This window comes from Pistacia vera, unplaced genomic scaffold, assembly GCF_008641045.1.
Source record: "Pistacia vera cultivar Batoury unplaced genomic scaffold, PisVer_v2 Contig157, whole genome shotgun sequence".
Classification (NCBI taxonomy): domain Eukaryota; kingdom Viridiplantae; phylum Streptophyta; class Magnoliopsida; order Sapindales; family Anacardiaceae; genus Pistacia; species Pistacia vera.
In genome coordinates, this window is record NW_022195652.1 from 752006 (window position 1) to 777786 (window position 25781).

General features: G+C 37.7%; 1 non-coding gene across 1 annotated transcript; it reads left to right on the top strand.

Annotated features, from left to right (window-relative positions):
* The first annotated feature begins 17987 nt into the window (after window positions 1-17987).
* On the top strand, window positions 17988-18093 carry LOC116124886. The gene has a single exon (XR_004127267.1). It is a non-coding gene; the product is annotated as a small nucleolar RNA R71 (small nucleolar RNA).
* Window positions 18094-25781: the final 7688 nt, after the last annotated feature.

A 25781-nucleotide genomic window follows, 5' to 3' on the forward strand; every position in this document is an offset into this window, starting at 1 on the left:
TAGCAAATTGGGAATCAAGAGCCTAATTGCTTTCTTCAGAATTTCTCCGAGCTTCTTTCCTTAACCTGTGCAAAGTGCTCTCAATTTCTGGATCAAATGTTAAATCACCAAGATGAGAGGACCTGGTCATACAACAAAAAACCTCATAAAAGAATTAGAATAAATGACAAAAAATGAAAACTAACTAGAAAATTAAAAAATAAAAAGCCAGAAACACGAAAATGGCCAAAAACCCTATCAAAACATTCGAATTTGGTCTCAAGAGGGTGGGGCTAGAAATTTTCTAGTGTTGCTCAGAATTTCATTTTCTTCGAAAAGGGTACTCGCAGCACTCCTAACTCAACCAAATTTTTCCTTATGAATAGTACTACTGTTCATCCGAAACAGTACTACTGTTCACAGTTTTTTTTTCTTAAAAAAAAAATAAAAAACGCAATAAAAAATCACAAAAACACAAAAAAATCAACTAGAATCACTCTTCGTCAACGGCGCCAAAATCTGGTGTGCTGTCGTAGGCAACCAAAATTAAAAACCTTCCTAACCTAACTACTGAACTGTAAATAGGGTAAGCAAGGCTCGATCCCACGAAGAGTGTCTAGCCGAATTTTCGATGATGTGAATAAGGCTGGGGAGTTTTGAGTAAAACAGAAAACAATCTTAGCCAAAAACAAAAACAAAAACAATTCAATTCGAAATCAATTAATATAACGAAACTTGGTCTCAGTCAACATCCAGCATCGGAATCTTACAACTGATCATTGATGCAAAATTAAATCAATTCATACCTTGAATATTCACCGTTGGAATTCCTATCTCTCCTTAATTGTAATTAATTAGGAAACAAGCAATCTTAATTAATCTTACCATTAAACAACCCTAGACAAGCGCTAAAGATTTAATCTAATGGCAGCCTTAAGAATTAGAGAGATCGATGAAGCTAAACAACACGAACCCAAGTGGTTGTATCTAATTTAGTCGAGTGTTCCTCTTAAGATTACTAATTCCTGACGCAGCAAATTAATAACCCTAATTGCTTCACAAGTTAGAGGGATCAAACAATTACGGATTTGATGTCTAACTTAGCAATAGATTGCAACAAATAATACACTAGTAGGCCTCCTAGTAATTAAATGCATCAATCATGAAGATATTCACAGAATAACATTCAATACTCAAACACGAAAATTGAACACTAAAATAAAATAGATTAGATCTCACAGTTGGTTGATTCCGAGGTCTCCGTTTCCTTCGACCAAGTTATAAAAATTAGCCTCTCATGGCCATCACGAAAATTCCAAAGGAAAAGTTACAGAGAAGACCAGAGAGAGCCGTGTGTGTTTTTCTCCTCAAACCCTAATCTCATCCCCTTAACAAAAAATTCAATTCAAGTATTTGAATCCCACTAAATCTCCTAAAAGAAATATTCTAATATCCTAAAATAACATTAATCCTAATTTAATTCTAATTAATTGATAATAAGATAAAGTCCTAAAATAAAATAAGAAAGTAGTGATTCTGAGCTGTAACTTGTGTGCCACATGTCCTCAAACCTTCCAATAATAAACTGCCCAATTGATTTGCATGACAAGGCAGAATGCTCCAGGACATCGGCAGTGCAGGTGTGTCAACTTCAAGCCCAATTACAACCTTGATGAAGCGAGTATCTCTCAAAACTCAAAACATGAAAGTTGTAGATCTCTTTCTTATGGTTCCACCTCATTTTGAATCATCTCAATCGGAGCTCGGATGAGAGAGTTATACCCAGATTACAGAACAATGTCGAAACTGTCCGAATTCACTTAATTAGTTCTGTTTTGCAATTAACGCCTCCATTTGCATCCTAAATCAAAATAGAATAATAATGAGTACATTTAGGCAACAAATATGTATAAAAGACTAAATATTAAGGGGGGTAAATATGACATTTTGCATTCTCATAAAAAACAGTCCACTGTAGCCCTATGGGTGGCTAACCAATCCATGCCTAAAATCACATCAAAATCATGTATGTTCAATAGAATCAAGCCTGTCTCCAATACATACCCATCAACCATTACTCCACAACCATTAAACCCATACTCTGCTAATATGGTCTTGCCAACGGTGGTAGCCACAACTAATTTATTCTCTAAGGGTTCTAAAACATGATCCAAATATTTCGTAAATGCATATGATATGAAACAATGAGTGGAACCAGGGTAAATCAAAACACGGGCCTCATGGCTAAAGATAAATAACATACCAGTCATCACCTCAGGTGTAGCTTGGGCCTCTTGTTAGCTCATGGCAAAAACTCGAGCCTGAGCATAAGGTTGTCTAGATCCTCTTTGTCTACCTCTACTACCAGAATCGGTACTAGACTAGCCTCTGTTGCCTGTAATGGACCTTCCTATAAGTTGGGACCTCTGTTGTCCCTAAACATGACTACCCTCTCCTTGGAAGCGCTGCTGGATAGTCTTCTGTGATACAGTCCCACTCTGAGATAAACTAGGGCACTCCCTTTTAAAATGCCTAGGTTGTCCACAATGATAACAAACTGGGGTCACTCCCCAACATTGCCCCGCATGAGATCGGTCACACTTATTACACAACTATCGCTGATTTCCACTAGAATTTCCGCTAACTGATTATTTGCCACCAAATTGTCCCTGCCTCCTACTAGTCCTAGAACCCTGGCTACTGGATGTACTAGAGAAACTACCATTTTGTCTCGACATGCGGTTCATCGAACCGCCAATCCCCCAATCTCAATTACCACGTTTCTGTTTGCGTAGTTCCTGTCTCTCTCTCTCACTGCTAGACTCTGCTCTATCCTTATAGCAGATTCCACCAATCCAACAAAATCTTAATGGGCATATCCAACCACCGTTGTTTTGATCCTCTCTCTAAGGCCATGCTCAAATTTCCTACATTTATCTTCCTCACTATCTGCAATACTTGGAGCGAACCTAGCAAGCTTTATAAATATGTTTCTATAGTCTTTGACGGTCATATTCCCTTAAGTCAACATCAAGAACTCTCTCTTTTTGTTTTCATGATATACCCTAGGTTGATAACGATCTAGGAACTCCTATCTAAAATTAGTCTAGGTGGGGTTGTTGAACTTTCCCCGAGTGGACTGCCACCAACAATCAGCTCCCCCTATTAATATAGAAACTCCACAAATCTCACTCTTTCCTCATCAGAACACGCCATAACCCTGAATACTTTCTCAGTACCCTCTAACCATCTCACCACTAACATAGGATCACCATTTCCATTAAATTTCTCTGCCCTTAACTTCCTAGCCCTCTCTTTGGCATTCATGTTCCTTATATTCTCTTGTGCTCGACCACCAGTGGCACGGGTAAATAACCAGGCCAGTCTCCCAATGGCTCTCTCTATCCCAGACTCACTACTAGAAGAATGGATCTCTTGCTCCATCTCCTGTTCCATCCCTTGTCCCCCTTTGGGCCCTTCTATATGGGGTCCTTATTCGTGGGCCGTAGAAGTCTCACCCTTTATCCCCGTATTTTGATCCTCTCTTTGCCCTTGAGGATCAATTATTGCTCTTAAAAATCGTATGCGCAATCAGCCTTGTTTATGCATAATGATAACTATAAAATCAATTTAACTTGTTAGAATACAAAACATGTATGCATACTTGTACCAATGCACTCAAAATCCAAAACCTAGGCTTTGATACCAATCTGTCACACCCCCTCCCGAGTATCCCTATCCCACCAGATCCAAGCACTCTAGAAGACTTAGGATCCCGAAAGGAAGGTGCATATTGTAAAAACATTCATAAAAACAATTCTGTTTATAGACAAGAATGAAAAGTAGTGCATTTACATACTTAAGGTTTAGAATGCGAAAATAAAAACAATAAATATACTAAAACCAAGAATTGAAAATCCGGTTACAAAAAAGAACATAGTATCAGAGTCCACTAAAGTTTATAAAACATGCAGATCATCATGCATCAATACCAACCTAGATCGTAGAGTATGCTTGTAACACCACCTCTCTATGACTATTTTTATAATACATACTATGTAAATTATAGATATAAATAGCGTATGAAAGATAGTGGACTCAAATTTTTTCTTTACTCATAAAAAATACAAAATCTAATGTATTAAAATTTCTACTTAATACAAAACATCATAGCTGGGGGACAGTGGTGCCAATACTCTCCGCTCCTCGACGTCCATCTGACCGCTGCTTCTATTTCCTGCAAAATAGAGAAGAACAATGGGGTGAGCACAACAATGCTCAGTAAGTAAATCCTCTACTACCTGTCCCCGCAACTCACTCTTTGGTTCTTTCCTTAATTTACCGTTCTTCTATTTCTAATTCTCACTGTTTTTCTCTCTCTTTCTATTACTTTTATTCTCCTTTAACTTTGTTCTACTCTTTTTATTCTTTCTTTCTCTTTGTTCTTATTCTCTTTTCTCCTTCTCTTATTCTTACTCACCATGAAGGAAAATCATGGTTCTCTCTTATTCTCATCATACTCACCATGAAGGAAAATCATGGTTCTCTCTTATTCTCATCATACTCACCATGAAGGAAAATCATGGTTCTCTCTTATTCTCATCATACTCACCATGAAGGAAAATCATGGTGCATGACTGTATGAGCTGTACATGAAATTAATACAAAAGAACTGCATGTTTCTTTCTTCTACCCTCGATTCTTACTAGCTCAAACTCTCTCATTCTTTCTCATACTCTCTCTTTCTATCTCACTCCTTCTCAAGCTTTCTCATTCTTTAATTCTCTCTATTATCTCTTTCTCATTTCTCATAATTCATTTCTACTAACTCGCTCTTTGAATGTCACGGCCCCATCTTACTGGAGGCATGGCCGAGACTTCTCCCACTCTACATGACTTCTACTGATTCTCTTTCTGTCTCTCTTTCTCATAACTCTTTTCTGTTAACTTTCTGTTGTAGGTCACGACCTCATCTTACCGGAGGCACGGCTGGGTACTCATCCCACTGTTCATAGCCCTACTCATTGTCTCTCTTTATTCTTTCTCATGTTTACTCATTCTTCCTCACTTGCATGTCACGGCCTCATCTTATCGGAGGCACGGCTGGGACTTCTCCCACTCTACGTGACTTCTACTGATTCTGTTTCTGTTTCTGTTTCTCATATTCTTTGCTATACACCCTCTGGTGTATGTCACGACCTCATCTTACCGGAGGCACGGCCGGGAACTCAACCCGCTCTTTGTGACTTTCTCTTTCTGTTCTTTCTATTCCTTTGTTTCTCATTCTTACTCATTGGAATGTCACGACCTCATCTGACCGGAGGCACGGCTGGGCGCTACCACTCTACGTGACTTCTACTCATTTCTCTACCGATCGGATTTGGTCATGCATGGATTCGAAACCCTTGGCCACGTGAGTGTATTCTCTCTCTCTCTCTCTCTGAATGTCACGGCCCCATCTTACCGAAGGCACGGATGGAACCTCATGTTCCACTCTTCGTGACGGTCACGACCTCATCTGATCGGAGGCACGGATGGGATCACAAAGCACCCACTCTCGTGACTTCACTCATCACTCACGGGTTCCCCATCGCACAACCTACTTTATTCTCTTCTTTTACTCTTAGAGTAGTTTATTCACAAAGATCTCTACTCTTGCTCAAGCTAATACTCATCTCTTTCTCAAGCTAGTACTCATAGTATAGCTTAACTCTTAGAGTAGTTTATTCACAAAGATCTCTATTCTTGCTCAAGCTATTTCTCAATGCATAACCAATGCATATGGATGGTTCATGCTCATTAATGCACTCAAGAAATGCCAACATGCAATGTTGCAAGAATTATGGTTCTCTACTCATACTCATGCTTCTCTTAGGCATTTCATCAAACAACTCATGTGCATACAAAAACTCTACTTTATTGAGAACTCTATTTCTCTTTTAGGCCATCCCAAAATGGGAGGAAATTCTCTTGCATGATCTCATTCCCTGTCAAGGAAACACACTCCCAAAAATCTACTCAACCTCTTCCAATCTCTGCACAAGCATAATATAAACATGCATAAAGAAATCTCTACTCATTAGATTCCTTAAATCTCAACTTGAGTTGGATTTACTTACCTCATACTTGAGTAGTCTCCACTAAAGCTCTCTACTCTTGTTGGACCATAGCTTTCCCTTATTTCCTAAGCATAAACTTAGTAAGAACTTAACCCTTACATAAATAAAACTCATATCTAGAGTAGGGATTCTTACCTCTTCTTGCTTAGGATCACTTCTTTGTCAAATTCCAACTCAAAACTCTCAAAAATCCCTTGGAAAATTGAGTGAGAAATTGAGAGAAAATGAGGGATGAAGAGGCGGTGGAAATGGGTGAAATGAAGGGGTTTAGAGAACTCAACCCTTATTAACTCATATAATATACACTCTTTCCCATTTTGCCCTTACTCTTTCTTGAAAATTCCACCTTTATCCTTTAATTCTTTACAAACTCACCCCCATTTTACACTATTCTCCATGAAATTTCCTTACATTTTACTCCCCACTTTTCCTGCTAATTAGGGGTAGAAAGGTCATTTTACCCCTATGGAGAATTCTCTAGAAACCTCAAAAAACTTTTCTGTCGTCTCGTCGCCGCGCGAAGAACTTTTTGTCGCCCCGACGAAACATTCCAGAACTGACACCGCCAAACACAAAGCCAACGTTGCCGCGGCAAAGCTTCTTCCTCGCACCGGCAAAGGCTGCAACTCCAAAATCTGCCAAGTCTTGATCAATTCCATGGTAAACACTTAACCAAACCCAAAACATAAACTCAACCAAGGGCCAACAAACAACATGAACAATATACAAACTCATTTAGGAGCAATTCAGTAACCCTTTAGGCCATACCATAAACAATGGCTGCGTATCTCAAGTGGGGCGTTACAATGCTTCACACGAACCCAATCTACAATCCTGGGGGAGGAAACATAAAACAATGAGTTGGGAAGCCCAGTGAGCGGTTAATATATTTTATACGAGAAATAACTTTAACTTTGAAAACATGCATGAATAATCCAATTGCATGCCACACAACACTAATGCGCTTACATGATAAGGCAACAATCACCATATATTATTCTCGGATGCCATGAAATCACACACTACTATCATATAAAATAAATCAATTATCACCACCCTACTAGCTGATAATCCGAGGATTATATTGTTTTATTTAGACTTTTTAATCGGATTTTGGATACTTCTTAGTTCGTTTATGCTTGAATTGCTACTTAATTTCACATATTTTTTATTTCAGGCCAAAACGTGTATTTTGAGCGAATAATGAGCAGATTGGAGTTTTTGGACCTAGAAGCAAGCGAATCTCAGAATTTGGGAAAGTTCTGAAGCGGACTTGAAGCACTATGAAGCTTGTTCCCATGGGAAAGCATCGAAGATCGAAGATTCAAACAAGCAAGCAAGCGGAGGGCAATTTTGTAAATTCAAAATTTTTCAAGAAGGTTCGCCGTGGCAAAGTTTATTCTTCGCCATGGCGAAAGAAGCTAGGCACGAGATTTCACTTTAGCACATCGCCACAGGGAAATTCTTTCTTCGCCACTGCGAAGTCTGCGAAATCTTCTCCAAAACGCACAGTTTTATTTTAGGAAAGGTTTTAGGTTTTGGGCGAACTATATAAGAGAAACCTTGCCATTTTGAGGGGGGTTCGTCTGAGTTCGTCTAAATTCATCTTTGTTTTAGAGTAGTTTTGACATTTTGGGAGAGAAGGAGACAAGATTTGAGATTTAATCTTGTGGATTCTTTAACTATGGGAGATCTTTACTCTTTTCTCTTTGTTTCAATATGTTGACTGCTGTATTTACTATTTTTCTTGCTATTTGTGTTAATTTAGTTATGAACTAACCCATTTTGGGTTAGGGTTTTGATGTAATTCGGATGTCTATGGATTAATCAATTGATAATTGTTGCTTTTATATTCTATTGCATAGGTTGTGTGATTATTCTTATTTTTATTGATTTTACTTGTTGAACATGATGAGATTGAGAAATGAATCATGTTGAGCTTCTTGGGTAATCACCATTGTTTTTTTGAATGCTAGAGATAGATTTGAGAAACAATGAAATCGATCTAGGATTCCATTAGCTTAATGAACTTGGATTTGTTAATCTTGAATTCGTTGGGTGCGGAAGATTAATAGGGAAAAGAAGGAATTCATAGCCTGAGAAGGTACGTTTTACAACTTAGGGAATTCGATTTACAATCTGTGCATGTGAGTGTAAAAGTAGCATAATTTGTAGAATTAATCCATAGGATCCTAATAAAGTCAATACCCTAACCGTTTGCTTTACTTGATATTACTCTTGCTTTAAATCTTGCTTTCATTAATTAGTTATTAAATTACATAGTAGATTTTGCTTTCAGTTTAGTTTTATATTCTCCCATAAATCCAAAAACTTGATGCGTTGTTACTACAACATGCAATATAGCAAGTGTACTAGTCGCATAAAGTAATAAAGTGATGAGTAAGTATCGTTCCCACGAGGATTGATTGTTGAGCACTAATTTTCCTATTTGTTCTCAAGTTGAAGAAACCGAAAGTGTTTGGAATTATCGGAGAATATAAAACTAAATTGAAAGCTATATCTACTATGTAATTCAATAACTAATTAATGAAAGCAAGATTTAAAGCAAGAGTAGTATCAAGTAAAGCAAATGGTTAGGGTTTTGACTTTATTAGGATCCTATGGATTAATTCTACAAATTATGCTACTTTTACACTCACATGCATGGATTGTAAATCGAATTCCCTACGTTGTAAAACATACCTTCTCAGGCTATGAATTCCTACTTTTCCCTATTAATCTTCCGCACCCAACAAATTGAAGATTAACAAATCCAAGTTCATTAAGCTAATGGAATCCTAGATTGATTTCATTGCCTCTCAAATCTATCTCTAGCATTCAAAATAAAAATGGTGATTACCCAAGAAGCTCAACATGATTCATTTCTCAATCTCATCATGTTCAATAAGTAAAATCAATAAAAATAAGAATAATCACACAACCTATGCAATAGAATATAAAAGCAACAATAATCAATTGATTAATCCATAGACATCCGAATTACATCAAAACCCTAACCCAAATTGGGTTAGTTCATAACTAAATTAACACAAATAGCAAGAAAAATAGTAAACAAATTAGTCAACATATTGAAACAAAGAGAAAAGAGTAAAGATCTCCCCTAGTTGAAGAATCCATAAGATTAAATCTCAAATCTTCTCTCCGTATCTCCCAAAATGTCAAAACTACTCTAAAACAAAGATGAATTTAGACGAAACCAGAGGAACTTAGATGAACCCCCCTCAAAATGGCAAGGTTTCTCTTATGTAGTGCGCCCAAAACCTAAAACCTTTCCTAAAATAAAATTGTGCGTTTTGGAAAAGACAAATTTCGCAGACTTCGTTGCGGTGAAGAAAGAATTTCGCCGCAGCGATGTGCTAAAGTGAAATCTTGTGCCTAGCTTCTTTCGCCACGGTGAAGAATAAACTTCACCATGGCGAACCTTCCTGAGAAATTCTGAATTTACATAATTGCCCTCCGCTTGCTTCCTTGCTTGAATCTTCGATCTTCGATGCTTTCCCATGGGAACAAGCTTCATAGTGCTTCAATTCCGCTTCAAAACTTTCCCAAATTCTGAGATTTGCTTGCTTCCAGGTCCAAAAACTCTAATCCACTCATTATTCACTCAAAATACACATTTTGGCCTGAAATAGAAAATATGTGAAATTAAGAAGCAATTCAGGCATAAACAAACTAAGAAGTATCCAAAATCCAGTTAAAAAGTCTAAATAAAATAGTATAATCCTCAGATTATCAAATACCCCCAAACTAAAGACATGCTCGTCCCCGAGCATCAGGTACAAAACATGACTACACGAAAAATGACTAACAAACAAAAACACAAAAACAACACCATCGAAAATGAAATAAGAAACATTAGACTCAAACTCAACACAATGAATTGCCTAGAATTTATACAAGTCTCAAAGATTGTTGAAAAATTATTACTAGAAAATGTTCAACACTCCAAGAAGTTGTAAGTTGCATTGACTATCTTTCTCTATTTGTCCCCCAAGTAGGTGATCCCCACTTCAGTCCACATTCCGACTTCCTGGATTATTTTATGCAATGCAAAGTTTATCAAATGGCGGCAGACTCCATAAGCCTAAGTATCAAACTACTCTCCACTAATGAGGATTAGACACTACTAAAGATCAAAAGGTCTTTACAGGCTTGTAACGTTAGGCATGGTTAGTGGGCTTCAAAGAAAAGGAAAGGATAAACAAGGCAAGAGAACTCGGTTTCCTTTAAGCAAACACTCAGGCTTACATCAACTTCCACTTTCTTTCTCAACCACCACTCAAGATGTCAACCATTTTATAACCCTCAGACATGTGCACTTCTTATTTTTGCTTTTGAATTGCAATTCTTGAATTCTCTAACTATTTTAAAAAAAAAAAAAAAAAAAAAAACAACAATAGTCTTATTGAGGTTAATTACCCCTCTTATTCTTCTTGCCCTTCTCACAACCCCCAAACTAATCTTTTAGTTCATTAGCATCTCACACAACTCTCCAAAATCTTTGTGTTTGCATTAGGTTCAAAACTCTCTTAAAGGTTGCAGACGTGTTTAGGGTGAAAGGTTTGGGCATTATTGGCTGCACAAGAAAAATAAGACAACGATGATTTTATAAGGCTCAAATGGGTAGCTAGGGATAAAATTCATGGTCAGATGGAAAGGCTCAAACGTTCCAAAAAACTGCCTGAATCACTTCCTCAATAATGTCTATTCCTAGAATTTCGCCTCAAGCACTTCCCAACTAGGTTTTAGAGTCCACCAACATTATCAAGACTTTACCTAATCACATAAAATGTTTCTAAGCATGCCGAAATAATGAAAATGGTGGTTGAACTACTCAACAAACCTCAAGCTAAATTCAGTCAACCAACATAAACTTGAAGCAATGCTTAACATTTTTCAACAATAAAATCCCAACAATCCTATTCTCATCATAGATTTATATAATTCATCTTTGGCATAACACAACAAAACTTGAAAACAACTAAACACAAATAAAAAATTTGATCAAAATTTTCCTACCCCCAATAACACATTATGCACAATTTAGGAATAGAAAAACAGAATTTACAAAGGTACGACATAGTTCCCTAATTAATCTGTGAAGTCGGTGTTTCGCTCAACAGCATGCACACCCGTTCCTTGGCTTTCTCATCACCATAATCTGTAAAACAATTGAAATTTTGTGGTGTCCACTGTGTTAGAAAAGTTCACTGACTAATATGAAAATATTACAATCCTAATTTCGCCTTTACGACTACTAAGAAGTTCAAACAAAATTAAAACAATCCAAAACAAAAAGAAAATTAGTTTCAATGTACAAAATAAAAGACAATAAAACTGAAAATAAAAATAAACTACAAAGCAGGTGCTCAGGTTTCATTCTTCAGCCTCCTCCTTTTCTTCGGTGTCTTTATCTTCTTCGGAGCCTATCCATTCCTCAGAATCCTAGTCTTCCCACTGAAAGCTCGAAGTATCAATGTCGAGCTTGGTACAACAGCTGTGTTACATATCATACATCATCCGGGTCTACTCTGCTAGCCAATCTTGACGTCGTTCCATCTGTTTCATCTTACCCAACATCTACTACAGCAGCTCCTTTGTTGTGGATGTTGAACTGGATGATGTGGCAGCTTCTATGATTCTTTGTCTTTTGTTCTGGAGCTAGGTTCTTCTCTTGGAGTTCGCCCAATTAGCTTCCGATAGTAGGCGGTGTCGAGAACTAGGGCAGGATGGATAAGTGGTTCATCATCCGTCTTCTCTACTCCTGCTCGAGTGCACAGCTCAGTGATGAGATGTGGGAAGGGAAGCTCCCTCACCCTGGTTAGGCTACATTCTGTATACTCGTCATGATAATATTCCCCACATCCATTCTCTTTCCAGTGGCAATGGAATAAAGCAATACTGCCTTATCAAAAGTTACTGAACTATAATGTGTCTCCAGAATCATCCTCACACACACAAAGTACTGCCACAACCTAGCCATTGGTATCAGATTAGTTCCCTTGATGCTCTTCTTTCCCTTCTTTGAAACCTCCCAAGGAGTATCTAGTTTTGCTATGGCCTTAAGTATCTCATCCTCCTTAAATTTTTTTCTTCTTAAATTCTAGATACTCATCATGGTCAGTCGAAGGCAAGTTGTAAAAATCGTTGATGACCTTCGCATCAATTGGCCCATCAGTACCCCTCACAAATACATGCCTAGGATCACAGTTAGGGAGGTTGGCATAAAACTCTCTTACTATCGGCTCTACAGCCGCATGTCCGAGTTCACTCACAAATGAATCCCACTTTCTCCCTCGACTCCAATCTTCAACATAGACAATGGTCAATCCCCGCTCGGCAATAATCCCTTTATCTTTCCTTTTGATTGCTCCTTCATATGGTTGCCGAGCCTTGTCACTAACAAATCTATTGTCTACTTTTTTTCCTTTTCCTTTACCCTTGGAAGGTACTTTGAGCAGACGAAAACTCTAATGTACCCCCAAACTAAGACTCTAACTAGACAATTCAACTCTAAATACCCTTGCTACCGACCACAATCAATCCTGCAAATACACCAAAGTTTCAAATTTTTTGCACCTAGACCCCCAAATTCACTCTTCTTCCAAACTCAACAAAACACTCCCAATTCGAACACCCAACCTCCTCAACACCATACAAATCAAAATCTACGCTTCTTTAATCAAAATCAACCCACAAACAATCTCAAAAATCCACAAATCAACTCATTCAAGCAATATCTCAAACTTAAGGCATTACAATCGAAATTGAGCAATTTAGATGTTGTCTCCTCGAAATCTTACCCTTCTCACGTTGAATGCACCACTAATTTCACCAATTACGGCCCAGATTGCAAGATCCCCAATTTTTGAAAACCAAGGGTTTCCAAAAATTTCTTCAATTTTTCGCAAAAATCTTTGCTAAAATAAGTTGTTTTGGTGTTTGTGAGGGTTAAGGAGTGAGGTAAAGTGATGAAAATTCACTGGAGAAGCTTTGGATTGAAGGTTGAAGTGTTTGGCTCTCGGATACGTTTTGAACTTTTTTGCGAAAATGAAGAGTCGCGATGAACTTATTTATATAAAGAAGTTTTCGCCGCGGCGAAGTTCTTCGTTCCATAAAAAATTTCAAACCCAGTCGATGCCGTGGCAAAAAAAATTCTTTTGCTGCGGCGAAAAAATCCAGTGCGTATAGCGCTGCGACGAAAAACACACTTCGCCACAGCGAAATTCCCTTAGTTCAAGTTTGCTAAATCCCTTCTGCCACGGCGAAGAAAATTCTTTCGCCGCAGCAAAAAATTCCAGAGAGCACGTCGCCTCGGTGAAGAACAATCTTCGCTACAGCAAAGGCTGGGACTTCTCGAATTCGTCTTCTTGCAAAAATGTATTTCGCCGCAGCAAAAACTGGAAATTTTCCTTTTTTTGCCTTAATACGATAATTCACCTAAAACACTAAAAAACACACGAAATCAAAATCATTCTAAATCATGAGACAACTAAACAAATTCAAAACAACAAAGAAATGACAAACAAATTAAAACACTTGGGTTGCCTCCCAAGAAGCGCTTGTTTATAGTCGGAAGCTTGACTTTCTCAAGTCCTCATGTCGGGATGTCAAGTTGGATGGGAAATGACTTGCAACTCATCACCCCAGCAATGTATGGCTTCAATATATGTCCATTGACCTTAAATTTGGCTTTTTCTTCATGTGACACCTCCACCGCCCCGTATGGGTAAACTCTTGTAAATATGAAGGGTCTAGACCATCTAGACTTAAGTTTTCCAGGAAAAAGCCTAAGTCTAGAATTATACAACAAAACTCTCTAACCCAATTCAAAGTTCTTCTTCTTGATATGCTTGTCATGCCACTTCTTGGTCTTTTCATTGTAAATCCGAGCATTCTCATATGCTTCATGACGGAACTCATCGAGTTCATTCAAATTCAGCATCATTTCCTCCCTAGTAGCTCGTAAATCCATGTTTAGCTGCTTGACTGCCCAATATGCCTTATGCTCAAGTTCCACCAGCAAGTGACATGCCTTCCCATAAACTAACCTAAATGGAGACATACCAATTGGAGTCTTGAATGTAGTGCAGTATGCCCATAATGCATCATCTAACTTTTGTGACCAATCCTTCCTAGATGCATTGACTGTCTTCTCTAAAATTCCCTTAAGTTCTCTATTCGATAGTTCCACTTGCCCACTAGTCTGAGGCTAGTATGGTGTAGCCACTCTATGTTTCACTCCATATTTTCCTAACAGTGCATCTAACTGCCTACTGCAAAAATGTGACCCCCCATCACTGATGATTGCCCGTGGTACCCCAAATCTTGAGAAAATGTTCTTTCTCACAAAGTTAACAACCACCCTGGCATCATTGGATGACAATGCAACTGCTTCCACCCATTTCGAAACATAGTCCACTGCTACCAAAATGTAAATGTTTCCAAAAGAATTTAGGAAATGACCCATGAAGTCAATTCCCCACACATCAAACAGCTCAACAACTAGGATATTATTCAACGGCATCTCATCTCTCTTTGAAATATTTCCACTCTGTTGACATTAGTCACATTCTTGAACCATCCGGAAGGCATCCTTAAACAGGGTTGGCCAATAAAATCCAGATTGAAGGACCTTGGCTGCTGTCTTATTTCCTCCAAAATGGCCACCCACTTCTCTCTCTTGGCAATGCCGTAGAATACTCTTCATTTCCTCTTCCGAGACACACCTACGTATCATCTGATCAGGATAGTGTCTATACAGAAATGGATCTTCCCAGAAATAATACTTCAAGTTTGAGAAAAACTTCCTCTTTTGCTGAAAGGTCATGCCAATGAGGAGCACTCTCGATGACAAGTAGTTTGCAATATCTGCATACCAAGGTGCTTCCTCAATTCTCATCAATTTTTCATCCGGGAAGGTTTCCTTGATTTGGGTTTCCTCTTCACTTCCCCGAGTTGGTCGTTCAATCCTTGACAAATGATCCGCCACTATATTTTCTGATCCCTTTTTAGCTCGGATCTCCAACTCAAACTCTTGTAGTAATAGGATCCATCTTATCAACCTCGATTTTGCTTCTTGCTTTGCCAAAAGATGCTTGAGTGCCGAATGATCCGTGTAGACTATCACCTTAGCACCTAGCAAATATGAACGAAATTTGTCAAATGCAAAAACCACAGCTAACAACTCTTTTTCAGTGGTGGTGTAATTCAACTATGCATCAGTGAGTGTTTTGCTAGCATATTGCATTACATGCAACACTTTGTTCTTTCTTTGTCCTAACACTACTCCTAGTGCAAAATCACTAGCATCATACATCAATTCAAACGATAGTCCCCAATCGGGAACTGCAATAATAGGTGCAGACACTAACAATTTCTTAAGAGTTTGAAAAACATGCATGCATTCATCATTAACATCAAAAGGAACATCCTTAATCAGTAAATTGCAAAGGGTTTAGAGATTTTAGAGAAATCCTTGATAAACCGTCTATAGAACCCTGCATGCCCTAAGAAACTCTGAACTGCCTTAACATTTGTAGGCGGTGGCAGCTTCTCAATTACTTCTGTTTTTGCTCGATCCACTTCTATGTCTTCCTTTGAAATTCTGTGACCGAGCACTATTCCTTCCTGTACCATGAAGTGGCATTTCTCCTAGTTGAGCACCAAGTTTGTCTCCTGACATCGCTGCAAAACAAATGAAAGATTAGATAAGCAATTATCTAAAGATGAACCAAAAACAGAGAAGTCATCCATGAAGACTTCTATAAACTGCTCCTATTGGAGCAGGTGCCCTAGAGCCAATCAATTATTGTGGAATTGACTCTTTGTAATAATGTTCATTAATCAATAATAAAAGGCATCTTATTCTATATCGCGTAAATAATTATTATTGCAATATGTATTGATATATGTCCTTAGAATGGTAGAACCGTGACGAGGGTATCAAGTGTTTCAAATCTTGATAGTNTGCTTCACCTAGATATACATATTTGAGGTGGGAAGGTAAAGGCTTCAATTCAAGTTTTGGAGGTTCTTCCTTCCTTTCCTTTTCCTTTGCTTTCTCAAAATCAAATTCCTTAAATTCTAGATCTTGGCTTTCATTAATCGGCTCAAGTGCTTCAAAAAATCTAGCACACTCATTCTTCGCCGGTGCATCTACCTCTATTGTTTTTTATTGGGCAATACATGCTTCTAGAGGTAGTTGAGGGGTGTTCTCTTCAATAGCCTCTGCTACTAGTTTATCCACCACGACTATACTAAAACACGAATCTGACTCTGATGGAAATTTCATGGCTTCAAAAATATTGAACGTTACTGTTTCATCTTGAACCCTTAATAGTAACTTTCCTTCTTGCACATCAATGAGGGCTCTTCTTGTGGCCAGAAATGGTCTGCCCAAAATGAGAGGCATTTCCTTATCCTCTTCCATGTCTAACACAACAAAGTCTGCCGGAAAGATAACTTTGTCCACCTTCACCAAAAAATCTTCAACTATACCCCTCGGACGCTTGATGGATCTATCTGCAAGCTATAAAGATATGGTCGTGGGTTTCGCTTCACCAATCCATAATCTCCTGAAAACAGAAAAAGGCATTAGGTTTATGCTTGCACCTAAATCACATAAAACTCTATCAAAAGTAATGTCTTATATAACACAAGGAATAGTAAAACTCCCTGGATCTTTGAGTTTCGGGGGCAATTTCTTCTATAGAATGGCGCTGTACTCCTCCGTAAGCATCAGAGTTTCCTTATCTTCTAACTTCCTTTTTCAGATGCATCTGTTGCAATACATTTGCAAAAGGAATGTTAATGTGCAGTTTTTTAAATATTTCAATGAATTTGGAAAACTGCTTATCTTGATTCTTCTTTCTAAGTCTTTGAGGAAAAGGCACTGGAGGAGTGTGATGTGTCAACTCTGGTGGTATCTCGCGGAATGGCAGTTTCTCTTTCTTTTGTCTTTGTCTTTCTTCCTACTTTTGTTCATTTTCCCTAGAACTGGTTTGTTTCTCTTCAACAATTGTTTCTTCGTCAAATTCCTCATTGGAATCTTCCTTTTCTTTTGGTGGGCTTCCTTCTTTCCCTGATTGTTCCACCTCTTCCAAGACTGTCCCACTCCATAGTGTTATTGCATTTGCTTGTTCACGTGGGTTTGCCACTGTGTTACTTGGTAGGGAACCTTGTGATCTCTCATTGAGTTTATCGGCCAATTGACTGTAATACCCAAGATGTCAAAGGTATGTTCCTAACTCAAAATAGTCCTTTAAATGTTTATTTTATGTTAAAAAGCATAAAATCTAACTAAGGGCAAAATAGTCAATTCATTTGGAATGGTATGAGTCAATTATCCATAAAGAGGCTTAGGGGCAAAATGGTTATTTTGTCTATGGATAAGCATTGAAAAAGTCAAGGATGAGTAGGCTTCATTGCATTTAATGGCATTAATTAAGTAATAATTATGTCTAGTGTGAAATGACCAAAATGCCCTTATATGAAGAATTAAGGACTTATGAGTTATACAATNGTTTCCTAACAGAAGACGCTAAAGCAAACGTGTTCCCCCCTTGACATTCACTGCTCACATGATTACCTGCACATAAATCACATAGATTTCCCAACTGTTTCTAAAGTGCTGTAAGTTGGGCTGAAATAGCCGTGTATGCATCAACTTCATGAAAACCCATAGATTTCTTCGACTGCATCCTCTCATTAGGTCTTTGATAGTTGTTACTTGCCAAAACCTCAAGCAACTCATGAGCTTCTTTAGGTGTCTTATTTTGCAATGCTCCTCCCGATGCTGTATCCACCATTGTTTGCACATTAACCATCCATCCATTATAAAACGTTTGGACTTGCATCCAAACTCGCAAACCATGGTGTGGACACCTCCCCAGTAGTTCCTTGTATCTTCCCATGCCTCATATAATGATTCAGACTCTTCCTGTTGAAACGATGTGATATCATTTCTCATCTTCGCAGATTTTGCCGGAGGAAAGAATTTGGTCAGGAACTTTTGTGCTAATTCATTCCATGTAGTGATTGTCCCTAGTGGTAGTGCCATTAACCATCCCTTTGCTTTATCCCTTAGTGAAAAAGGGAATAATCTCAATCTGATGGCATCATCTAACACTCCGTTTGACTTGAAAGTATCGCAAATCTCCAAAAAAATTGCAATGTGCAGATTTGGATGTTCCTGCAAATCTCCCTTAAACTGTACCGACTGTTGGATCATCTCGATGATTGCCGACTTTATTTCAAAAGTGTTGGCTTGTACTGCTAGTCTAGTTATACTTGACCCACTGCCATCAACCGTGGGAACTGAGAATTCCCTCGATGTTCTATTTTTTGCCATCTCAACAGCTATGGCCTCTCGTTCTCTTCTCTCTCTATTAAGTCTTCTTGTGGTTCTTTCAATCTCTGGATCTATAGGAACCACTGGCTGACGTCTAGCTCTTCGTATAAACTACAAGAAAGCGAGCAAAAAAGTGAGATCACAAGCTAACAGAAAAGAACAAAAAAAATTAACCAATAAACAAGTAAAACAAAAATAAAACTCCAATCTAGCTACACAAGAAAAATTCAATGTTAACACAAAAATCAATCCTCGGCAATGGCGTCAAAAACTTGATGCGTTGTTACTACAACATGCAATATAGCAAGTGCACTAGTCACACAAAGTAATAAAGTGATGAGTGAGTATCGTTCCCACGAGGATTGGTTGCTAAGCACTGATTTTCCTATTTGTTTTCAAGTTGGAGAAACCGAAAGTGTTGGATTTATAGGAGAAACTTAAACTAAATTGAAAGAAAAATTTACTATGTAATTAAAAGCTAATTAATGGAAGCAAGATTAAAGCAAGAGTAATATCAATTTAAGCAAACGGGTAGGGTTTTGACTTCATTAGGACTCTATGGATTAATTCTAAGAATCTATGCACTTCTACCTCAGAGGATGATTGTAACTCGGCTTCACTACAACTTGTCAAACAGACCTTATAGAGGTATGAATTCCTACTTTTCCTTATAAGTTTCCATACCAACAATTAAAGATTAGTAGACCAAGTTCTAAGCTAATGGAATCTAGATTGAATCATGATTCTCACAACTACGCTAGGTTCAATACAAAAATGGGTGCTTACCCAGAGCTCACAGATTCATTTTCAATCTCATCTGTTCAACAATTAAATCAATAAAATAAGAATAACACATATCCACGAATAGAATGTAAAAGAAACAATAATCTATTGATACATAGAAATCTGATTACATCAAAACCCTAACCCAAGTGAGTTGTTGATAAAAATTAAAACTAGCAAGAAAAACAATAAACACAGCAATCAGCATGTCGAAAACAAAGAGAAACATATAAAAAGATCTCCCCTAATTGATGATATCCACAAGAAATCTCAATTCTCTTTTCTTTTCTCCAAAATGCAAAGCTTCTCACCAGACGCCCCTCTCAAAATGTCTAAGTTTTTCTTTATTATAGTCTGTCCAAAAACCTAAAACTTTCCTAAAGTAAAATGTGAGTTTTATGAAAAATGAAATGCAGCTTCGCCATGGCAAAGAATGAACAACTCGCTGACAGCAACAATTCCAGAGTTTATAGCCGCGGCAAACACTGATGAACAAACAATTCTGAAATTCTTGACATTGCACTACACTTTGCTTCCTTGCTGACTCTTCGATCTTCCGATGCTTTCCACTGGGCGCAAGCGTCATAGTGTGCTTCAAATCCACTTCAAACTTCTCCGAATTTTGAGGATTCGCTCGACTCGGGGTGTCGAAGAACTCGATTCTGCTCATTACTTGCTCAAAGTGCACGTTTGGATGAAACCTAAAAAATGTGAAATTAGTTGCAAATTCAGGCAAAAGACATAAGAAGTATCCAAAATCGGGACAAAAAGCCTAAAGAACCAGTAAATACGAGGGATTATCATGCTCAACAGGAGCTTCTCATGTGATTAAGAACCTAAGACTCATATGTTGATGCCTGTTGTTATAAAATTTATTCAATTTTTGAAAAGGTGAGAATATTGTTAGAGGCCACAATAGGTCATCTTTTACAGATCGGAGTTTATTCTTGTGGGAGTATTGGTTGGCAAAACTTGCTATGGCTGACTCACATATTTCGCATCTCTGATTCCCCCCCCTCTTGAACATGAGGGTGAATTTGTGCAATGAGTCCTTGGTGAGGTAGGAAAAAATATTGTTGGAATGATGATTTCGTGTTGCCCTTTCTTTATGGGATTTTCATATGATTTATTTAGGTTTTCATTTTAGGAATTTAAGAGTTTTCTATTTTAATTTGGAGTTTAGTTTAGTTAGAAGTTTAATTTGTAAGCGTTCTTTCTTGGTTGTTAATAATAATTAGGATTTTTGTATTGTTGTTCTAGTAGCCTAGATTAGGTATAAATAGGCTTGTATTTCTAACAAACCATGATGATGGTTTCTTCATTAAAACTCTGATGATTCTTGCTGGAATTGTCAAAATTATACCAGTTCGACGATTAGTGTAGCGAATAGGTTAGTTATTCTAAAAGTGTGATGAATGCCTTTTTGTTTAAAAAAAAAAAATCAAATTTCTTGATGATCATTTGTGAAGGTTTTGAGATTAATCAATTGACGTACAAGAAATGGATAGAAGTATGCCTCCGCTCTAATGTAGCCTGCTCGATCCTTAGAACACGTTCGCATCCACAAATAATGAATCTTTGAAGACACGTGAAGAAGTCGAATAAACAACAAACACCAATTCAAACACTTTAGTTCTCCTAACGAAACTCCATCATGTCATCTTCCCACTACAAATCCTTTAAAATCAGCAGTAACAAATCAGCTCAAATAATTCATCAATAATGGCACTATGACATTTGGGTGGTTATTGATGTCTTGTTGACGCAAAGGCTTCACAACACTTATTTCAAAAATAAAATAAAATAAAAACCAAAAATAAAAATTAGTTTTGTGAGCTTTCACAGGCACTCAGAATCAAGACATCAGCCCAACCCCTGCCTTAAAACTACTTGAGTATGAAAAACCACCTTGACTGTCTCGAGCTCTCCCTATTTAGAACTATTTCCAACTCGAACGAGACTGGTTTCAGTCCCCCGAGGTGGGGGATATTTTTGTCACGTAAGAAAGATAATAAAGCACACCCGAGAAACACGAAGGACGTAGATTTCCACTCCTGTGCAAGAAATTTTCATTGGTTGAAAAATAGAATAACATATATCTAACATTATCCCAAGATCAAGTCACCATTGCAATCACATTGTACATAAATGAACTACATGAATTTACACAGCATAAATACCTCTACTCCTTATCTGAAGCAATAAAGTTAATCTGGAAGAAAGCCACGAATGTATTTCTGTTTTCAAATTTTTTGAGAGAGAGAGAGCTATTACTTTTCCTTTTCGTTTTTAGAGTACATGTTCGTAATGTTTCTAAAAGGAAAAGGTTTTCCTTTATATGGCAGCGGTTAGAGAGAAACTGCATTTGGCAGTTTCATCTCACCCACGTCGCTTGGGGGAACCCATGTGGTGCACCCCTTATCCAATATCTCCCACTCCACATGATGGGACTATCTCTCTCTATACTTCTTTAAGGTTCATACTTTAGCAATACCGTGGGACATGCATAGGCTTCGGAAGCGGACGTAGTCATGTGGATCGTGTTGGATGTATATATGAGCTTCCTCGAATTGTGAACGCAGATGTTTAGTTGTATCAATATACCTGGATAGCTGGTCACAATTTTTTCTAACAATCTCATTTACCAAAACAAAAATAGTGGCTTTGTATTCATAATTATTCTTCGATTTTACATAAAAGTAAAACATAATGTGGTGCACATGCATACACGTGGATTATAATGTGATAATTCAAAATCGTTAACTCTTCCTCTTTTCTCCGTTCCTGGCAACTTTTATTATACGGGGCTTGGCTTTTCTAGAAATGTCCCAGCAATTTGAATTTATCTTAATCCTTGGTAACGACTCTAAGATATGCAATCATTAAATGTAAGTTTGTCAAGAGAACAAATAGAGTAATAAGGGTATTACTTTGAGATGTTATCTATACAAAAAAACTCAGGGTCACCACAAGTGTAAACGTTAGATTTTTGACTTTTTTACGGCCTTTGGTCAAGGTGTGTTTTGCACTATGTGGGTAGAATCACAGCCTACGCATTTCCCTCCTTTCCATGGAGTGCAATTCCTTTTTCTTGAAATGTTGTACAATTTAGTTCAGGCTACCATGCCTAAATGTCTAACTGGGGTTCACTTTACATACTTTTAATTCATCAGAACCTAATCTGGCACAATTAGACAGATAACAGTGATCAGGTGGTTATATCATTGTGGTCCATTCAGTAGGACAGTTTATTTTAATTCTTCGTTTTTAGAGCCTTCAAACATTGTTAAGCTTGGCTCCTATTATCACGTAGAGTAATAAGCTAAAACTCGTCATCATCCCGATGCCTGTTACGAAGTATGGAGGCGATTGCCTGGTGAGAAGGCGAATCTTTAGCTTTCCGAAATGCTTTTTAAATAGCATTTATAATATTATAACTCACTAATGATATATATGATAGTCCTCTCATTGTTGTTTCCATAATACGATGAATTGAAGCATTGGACCAATATTGTTATTTATATTAAAGACAAAGTGACACAATTTTGGGAAATCTCAAGATGAGTACGTTCAACACTACGGTAAGCCTAGAGATCTAACATTCGAATTGAAGTATCTCTCGGTTATAGGCTTTGTAATGGATGTCCGAACCATGTTCATGCAGATATGTACTTCATGTTGTCGTGACCTCTGTTATGTGCCACCAAGCTCGCACAAAATAGATTTGATTCTATTGGGTGTCGTTTACCATGATATTTGGGAGCCTAGTGCATGCTATTGCGGGTGGGCGGGTTGACCTATCACAGTTTATCTCTTACTGGTTCATAGCAACGTTAATTATTCCCAGATGATTTCTGACGATGGCTCACACAACGCGCTGTTCTGCACTGCAGCTGCAAATGCTTACACTCAGCCTCCATTGTAATAAGGCTATGCATGATGGTTTTTTTACTGCTCCAAGATTGGCCCCGCCATTTAGTAAGAAAACATATCCGGAAGTAGATTTCCTCTCATCTAAATCTCCCCAATCAGCATCGGTGTAGCCTCTCAAGTGTAAATCATTCCTTGATAATAAGAGTAATCAGCTGTCCCTTTTAGATATTCTCAGATTCTCTTCAGCTTTCCCAATGTGCTTGTCCGGGTCGGACTGGTATCTACTTACACAACGGCCATAAACAGATGTCGGCTCTAGTGCACATCATGCATACATGCGACTTCCAACGCACTTGTATAGGAACATTCTGTTTTGTTCCTTTTCTGTGGAGTCTTCGGACACATTTACGACTTAAAGTCTCGCCTTTTGCATAGGGTGTCTCATGGTTACAATCTTGCATATGAAATGTTCAAGAAGTTTCTTAATGTATGACTCTTGTGAAAGAGATCCATTTTCTTGAACGATCTCTTGAAATCTTGAATCCAAGAATATATGCAGCTTCACCCCTATCTTTCATCTCAAAATGAGATGATAAACCATCCTTTGATTTCATTGACAATCCCTTATCATTTCCAGCTATAAGTTATACAAATATAATGTTCATATAACAAATTTGTTATTGGATCTCTTTATATATACACAATGATCTTCATTTCATTTTGAAATCATACGCCATTATCGCATTATGAAATCGATATACCCTGTCTTGAGGACTGCTTGAGGCCTATAAATTGACTTTAAAAGCTACACACTTTGTGTTCTTGACCCTCTATAAAAACTATTGGTTGATCCATATAGATTTCTTCTTGTAATCTCCATTGAGAAAAGCAGTCTTACAGTCCATTTGATGCAATTCAAGACCATTGCTGAACTATAGCTAGAATAAGTCGTATTGAGGTAAACCTACAACAGGTGAAAAAGTTTATTCCTAACTATTCCTTCTTGTTGTGTATACCCCTTCGCGACTAAGCGAGCTTTGTATCTTTCATACTGCCATCAGCTTTACGCTTGATTTTGAGAACCATTTGTTCCCAATGGGCTTTGCGTCCTTTCGGTAAATCAACCAATTCCCATACTTAGTTTGATTTCTAGACTCCAATTCTTCTTCCATTGCTTTCAATCCATTTTTCCTTAGAAGGGCAATTGAGGCCTCATTTATATTCCTTGGCTCTTCGTCATCTTGTGGAGTAACTAGAAAAATTTCCCCTCAATCTCAAATCGTCGACGTGGAACTGTTTCCTGTGATCGACGTATTGGAGATTGTGGTGTTACTCCCACTTGGACCAGCTATCATAGTTGGATCACCAGTGGAATGATGGAGGATCTGAAACGATTCATCACTTCCATATGCTCCCATGGGATGTAGTATAACCAACTGATTGTCAGCAACAGATTGCCTTGGTCTGGTGTTCAATAGAAACAAGTCTTTACCTATTCACCTTCTTAGGAAATGGTTTTAAGAATGTGACTCTCGTGATTCAAACTCAGTGGCTACCACTTTCTGTTCTCCTATGAAGACATATCCCTTTGAATGTTCTGAATATCTTATAAAGATACATTCTTCCCCTTGGACCTAATTTTTCCATATTATGGAAGGATCATGAATAGGCAGACACATCCCATGGCTTTGGAGAACTCAAATCGGGTTTCCGATTGTCCATAACTCATATGTGTAGTAGTAATAGATTTGGATGGTACTCGATTGAGGATATATGTGGCAGTCAAATAGCATCACCCCAAAGGTGATGGGCAAGTTTGGCTTGTGCCATCATAGACCTCAAATCTCCAAGTAGGGTTCTGTTTTCTTTCTGCAACACCATTTTGTTGCGGAGTTCGGGAATAGTTAATTGGTTCTATTCCCATTCATCACAAAATTTCTGAACTGATCAGATAATATTCACGTCCTCGATCGGTTCGTAGAACTTTTATCTTTATCTAATTGATTCTCAACTAGTTTTTAAACTTTTGAAAGCATTCTAAAGCTTTGATTTTTGAGAAATCAAGAAAAAATAACCTATCGAGTGAAATCATCTATAAATGTGATGAAATAAACAGCCCCATGTCTAGCCCTCACATTCATTGGACCACATATGTCAGAATGAATTAGTTGCAATGGAATTCAGCTCTTATGCTTTTCCAAATGTTTTCTTGCTGTTTTTCCAGCTAGGCAATGTTCACAGTAGTCCAAGTCTACTTTTGTTAAGGATCCTAACAAGCCTTCTCTTGCTAGTATATTCATTCGTTGTTGGCCATATGGCCAAGCTTGCATGCCATACATTCACATTCATCTATTAGAAGATGTAATAAAGGAAAAACAAACATTACTTATTATTAAGCAACATCAAGTACTCTAAAACCATCAAAAAATACCACAACCCTAGTATGGTTGTTCCAAAAATAATGGACACCAGTTACTGGAAAAATTTAAATTAAAACCAAGTTTAACAAGTTCTAACACGGAAATCAAATTTCGACGAATTCGGGTGCATATAAACGGCATGTAGGGATAGGATTCGACCTCCACGCATGATCAATTGCATGTGCCGATCCTTTAACTTCCACTTTGATTGTTACCTAATATATCCATTTTGTT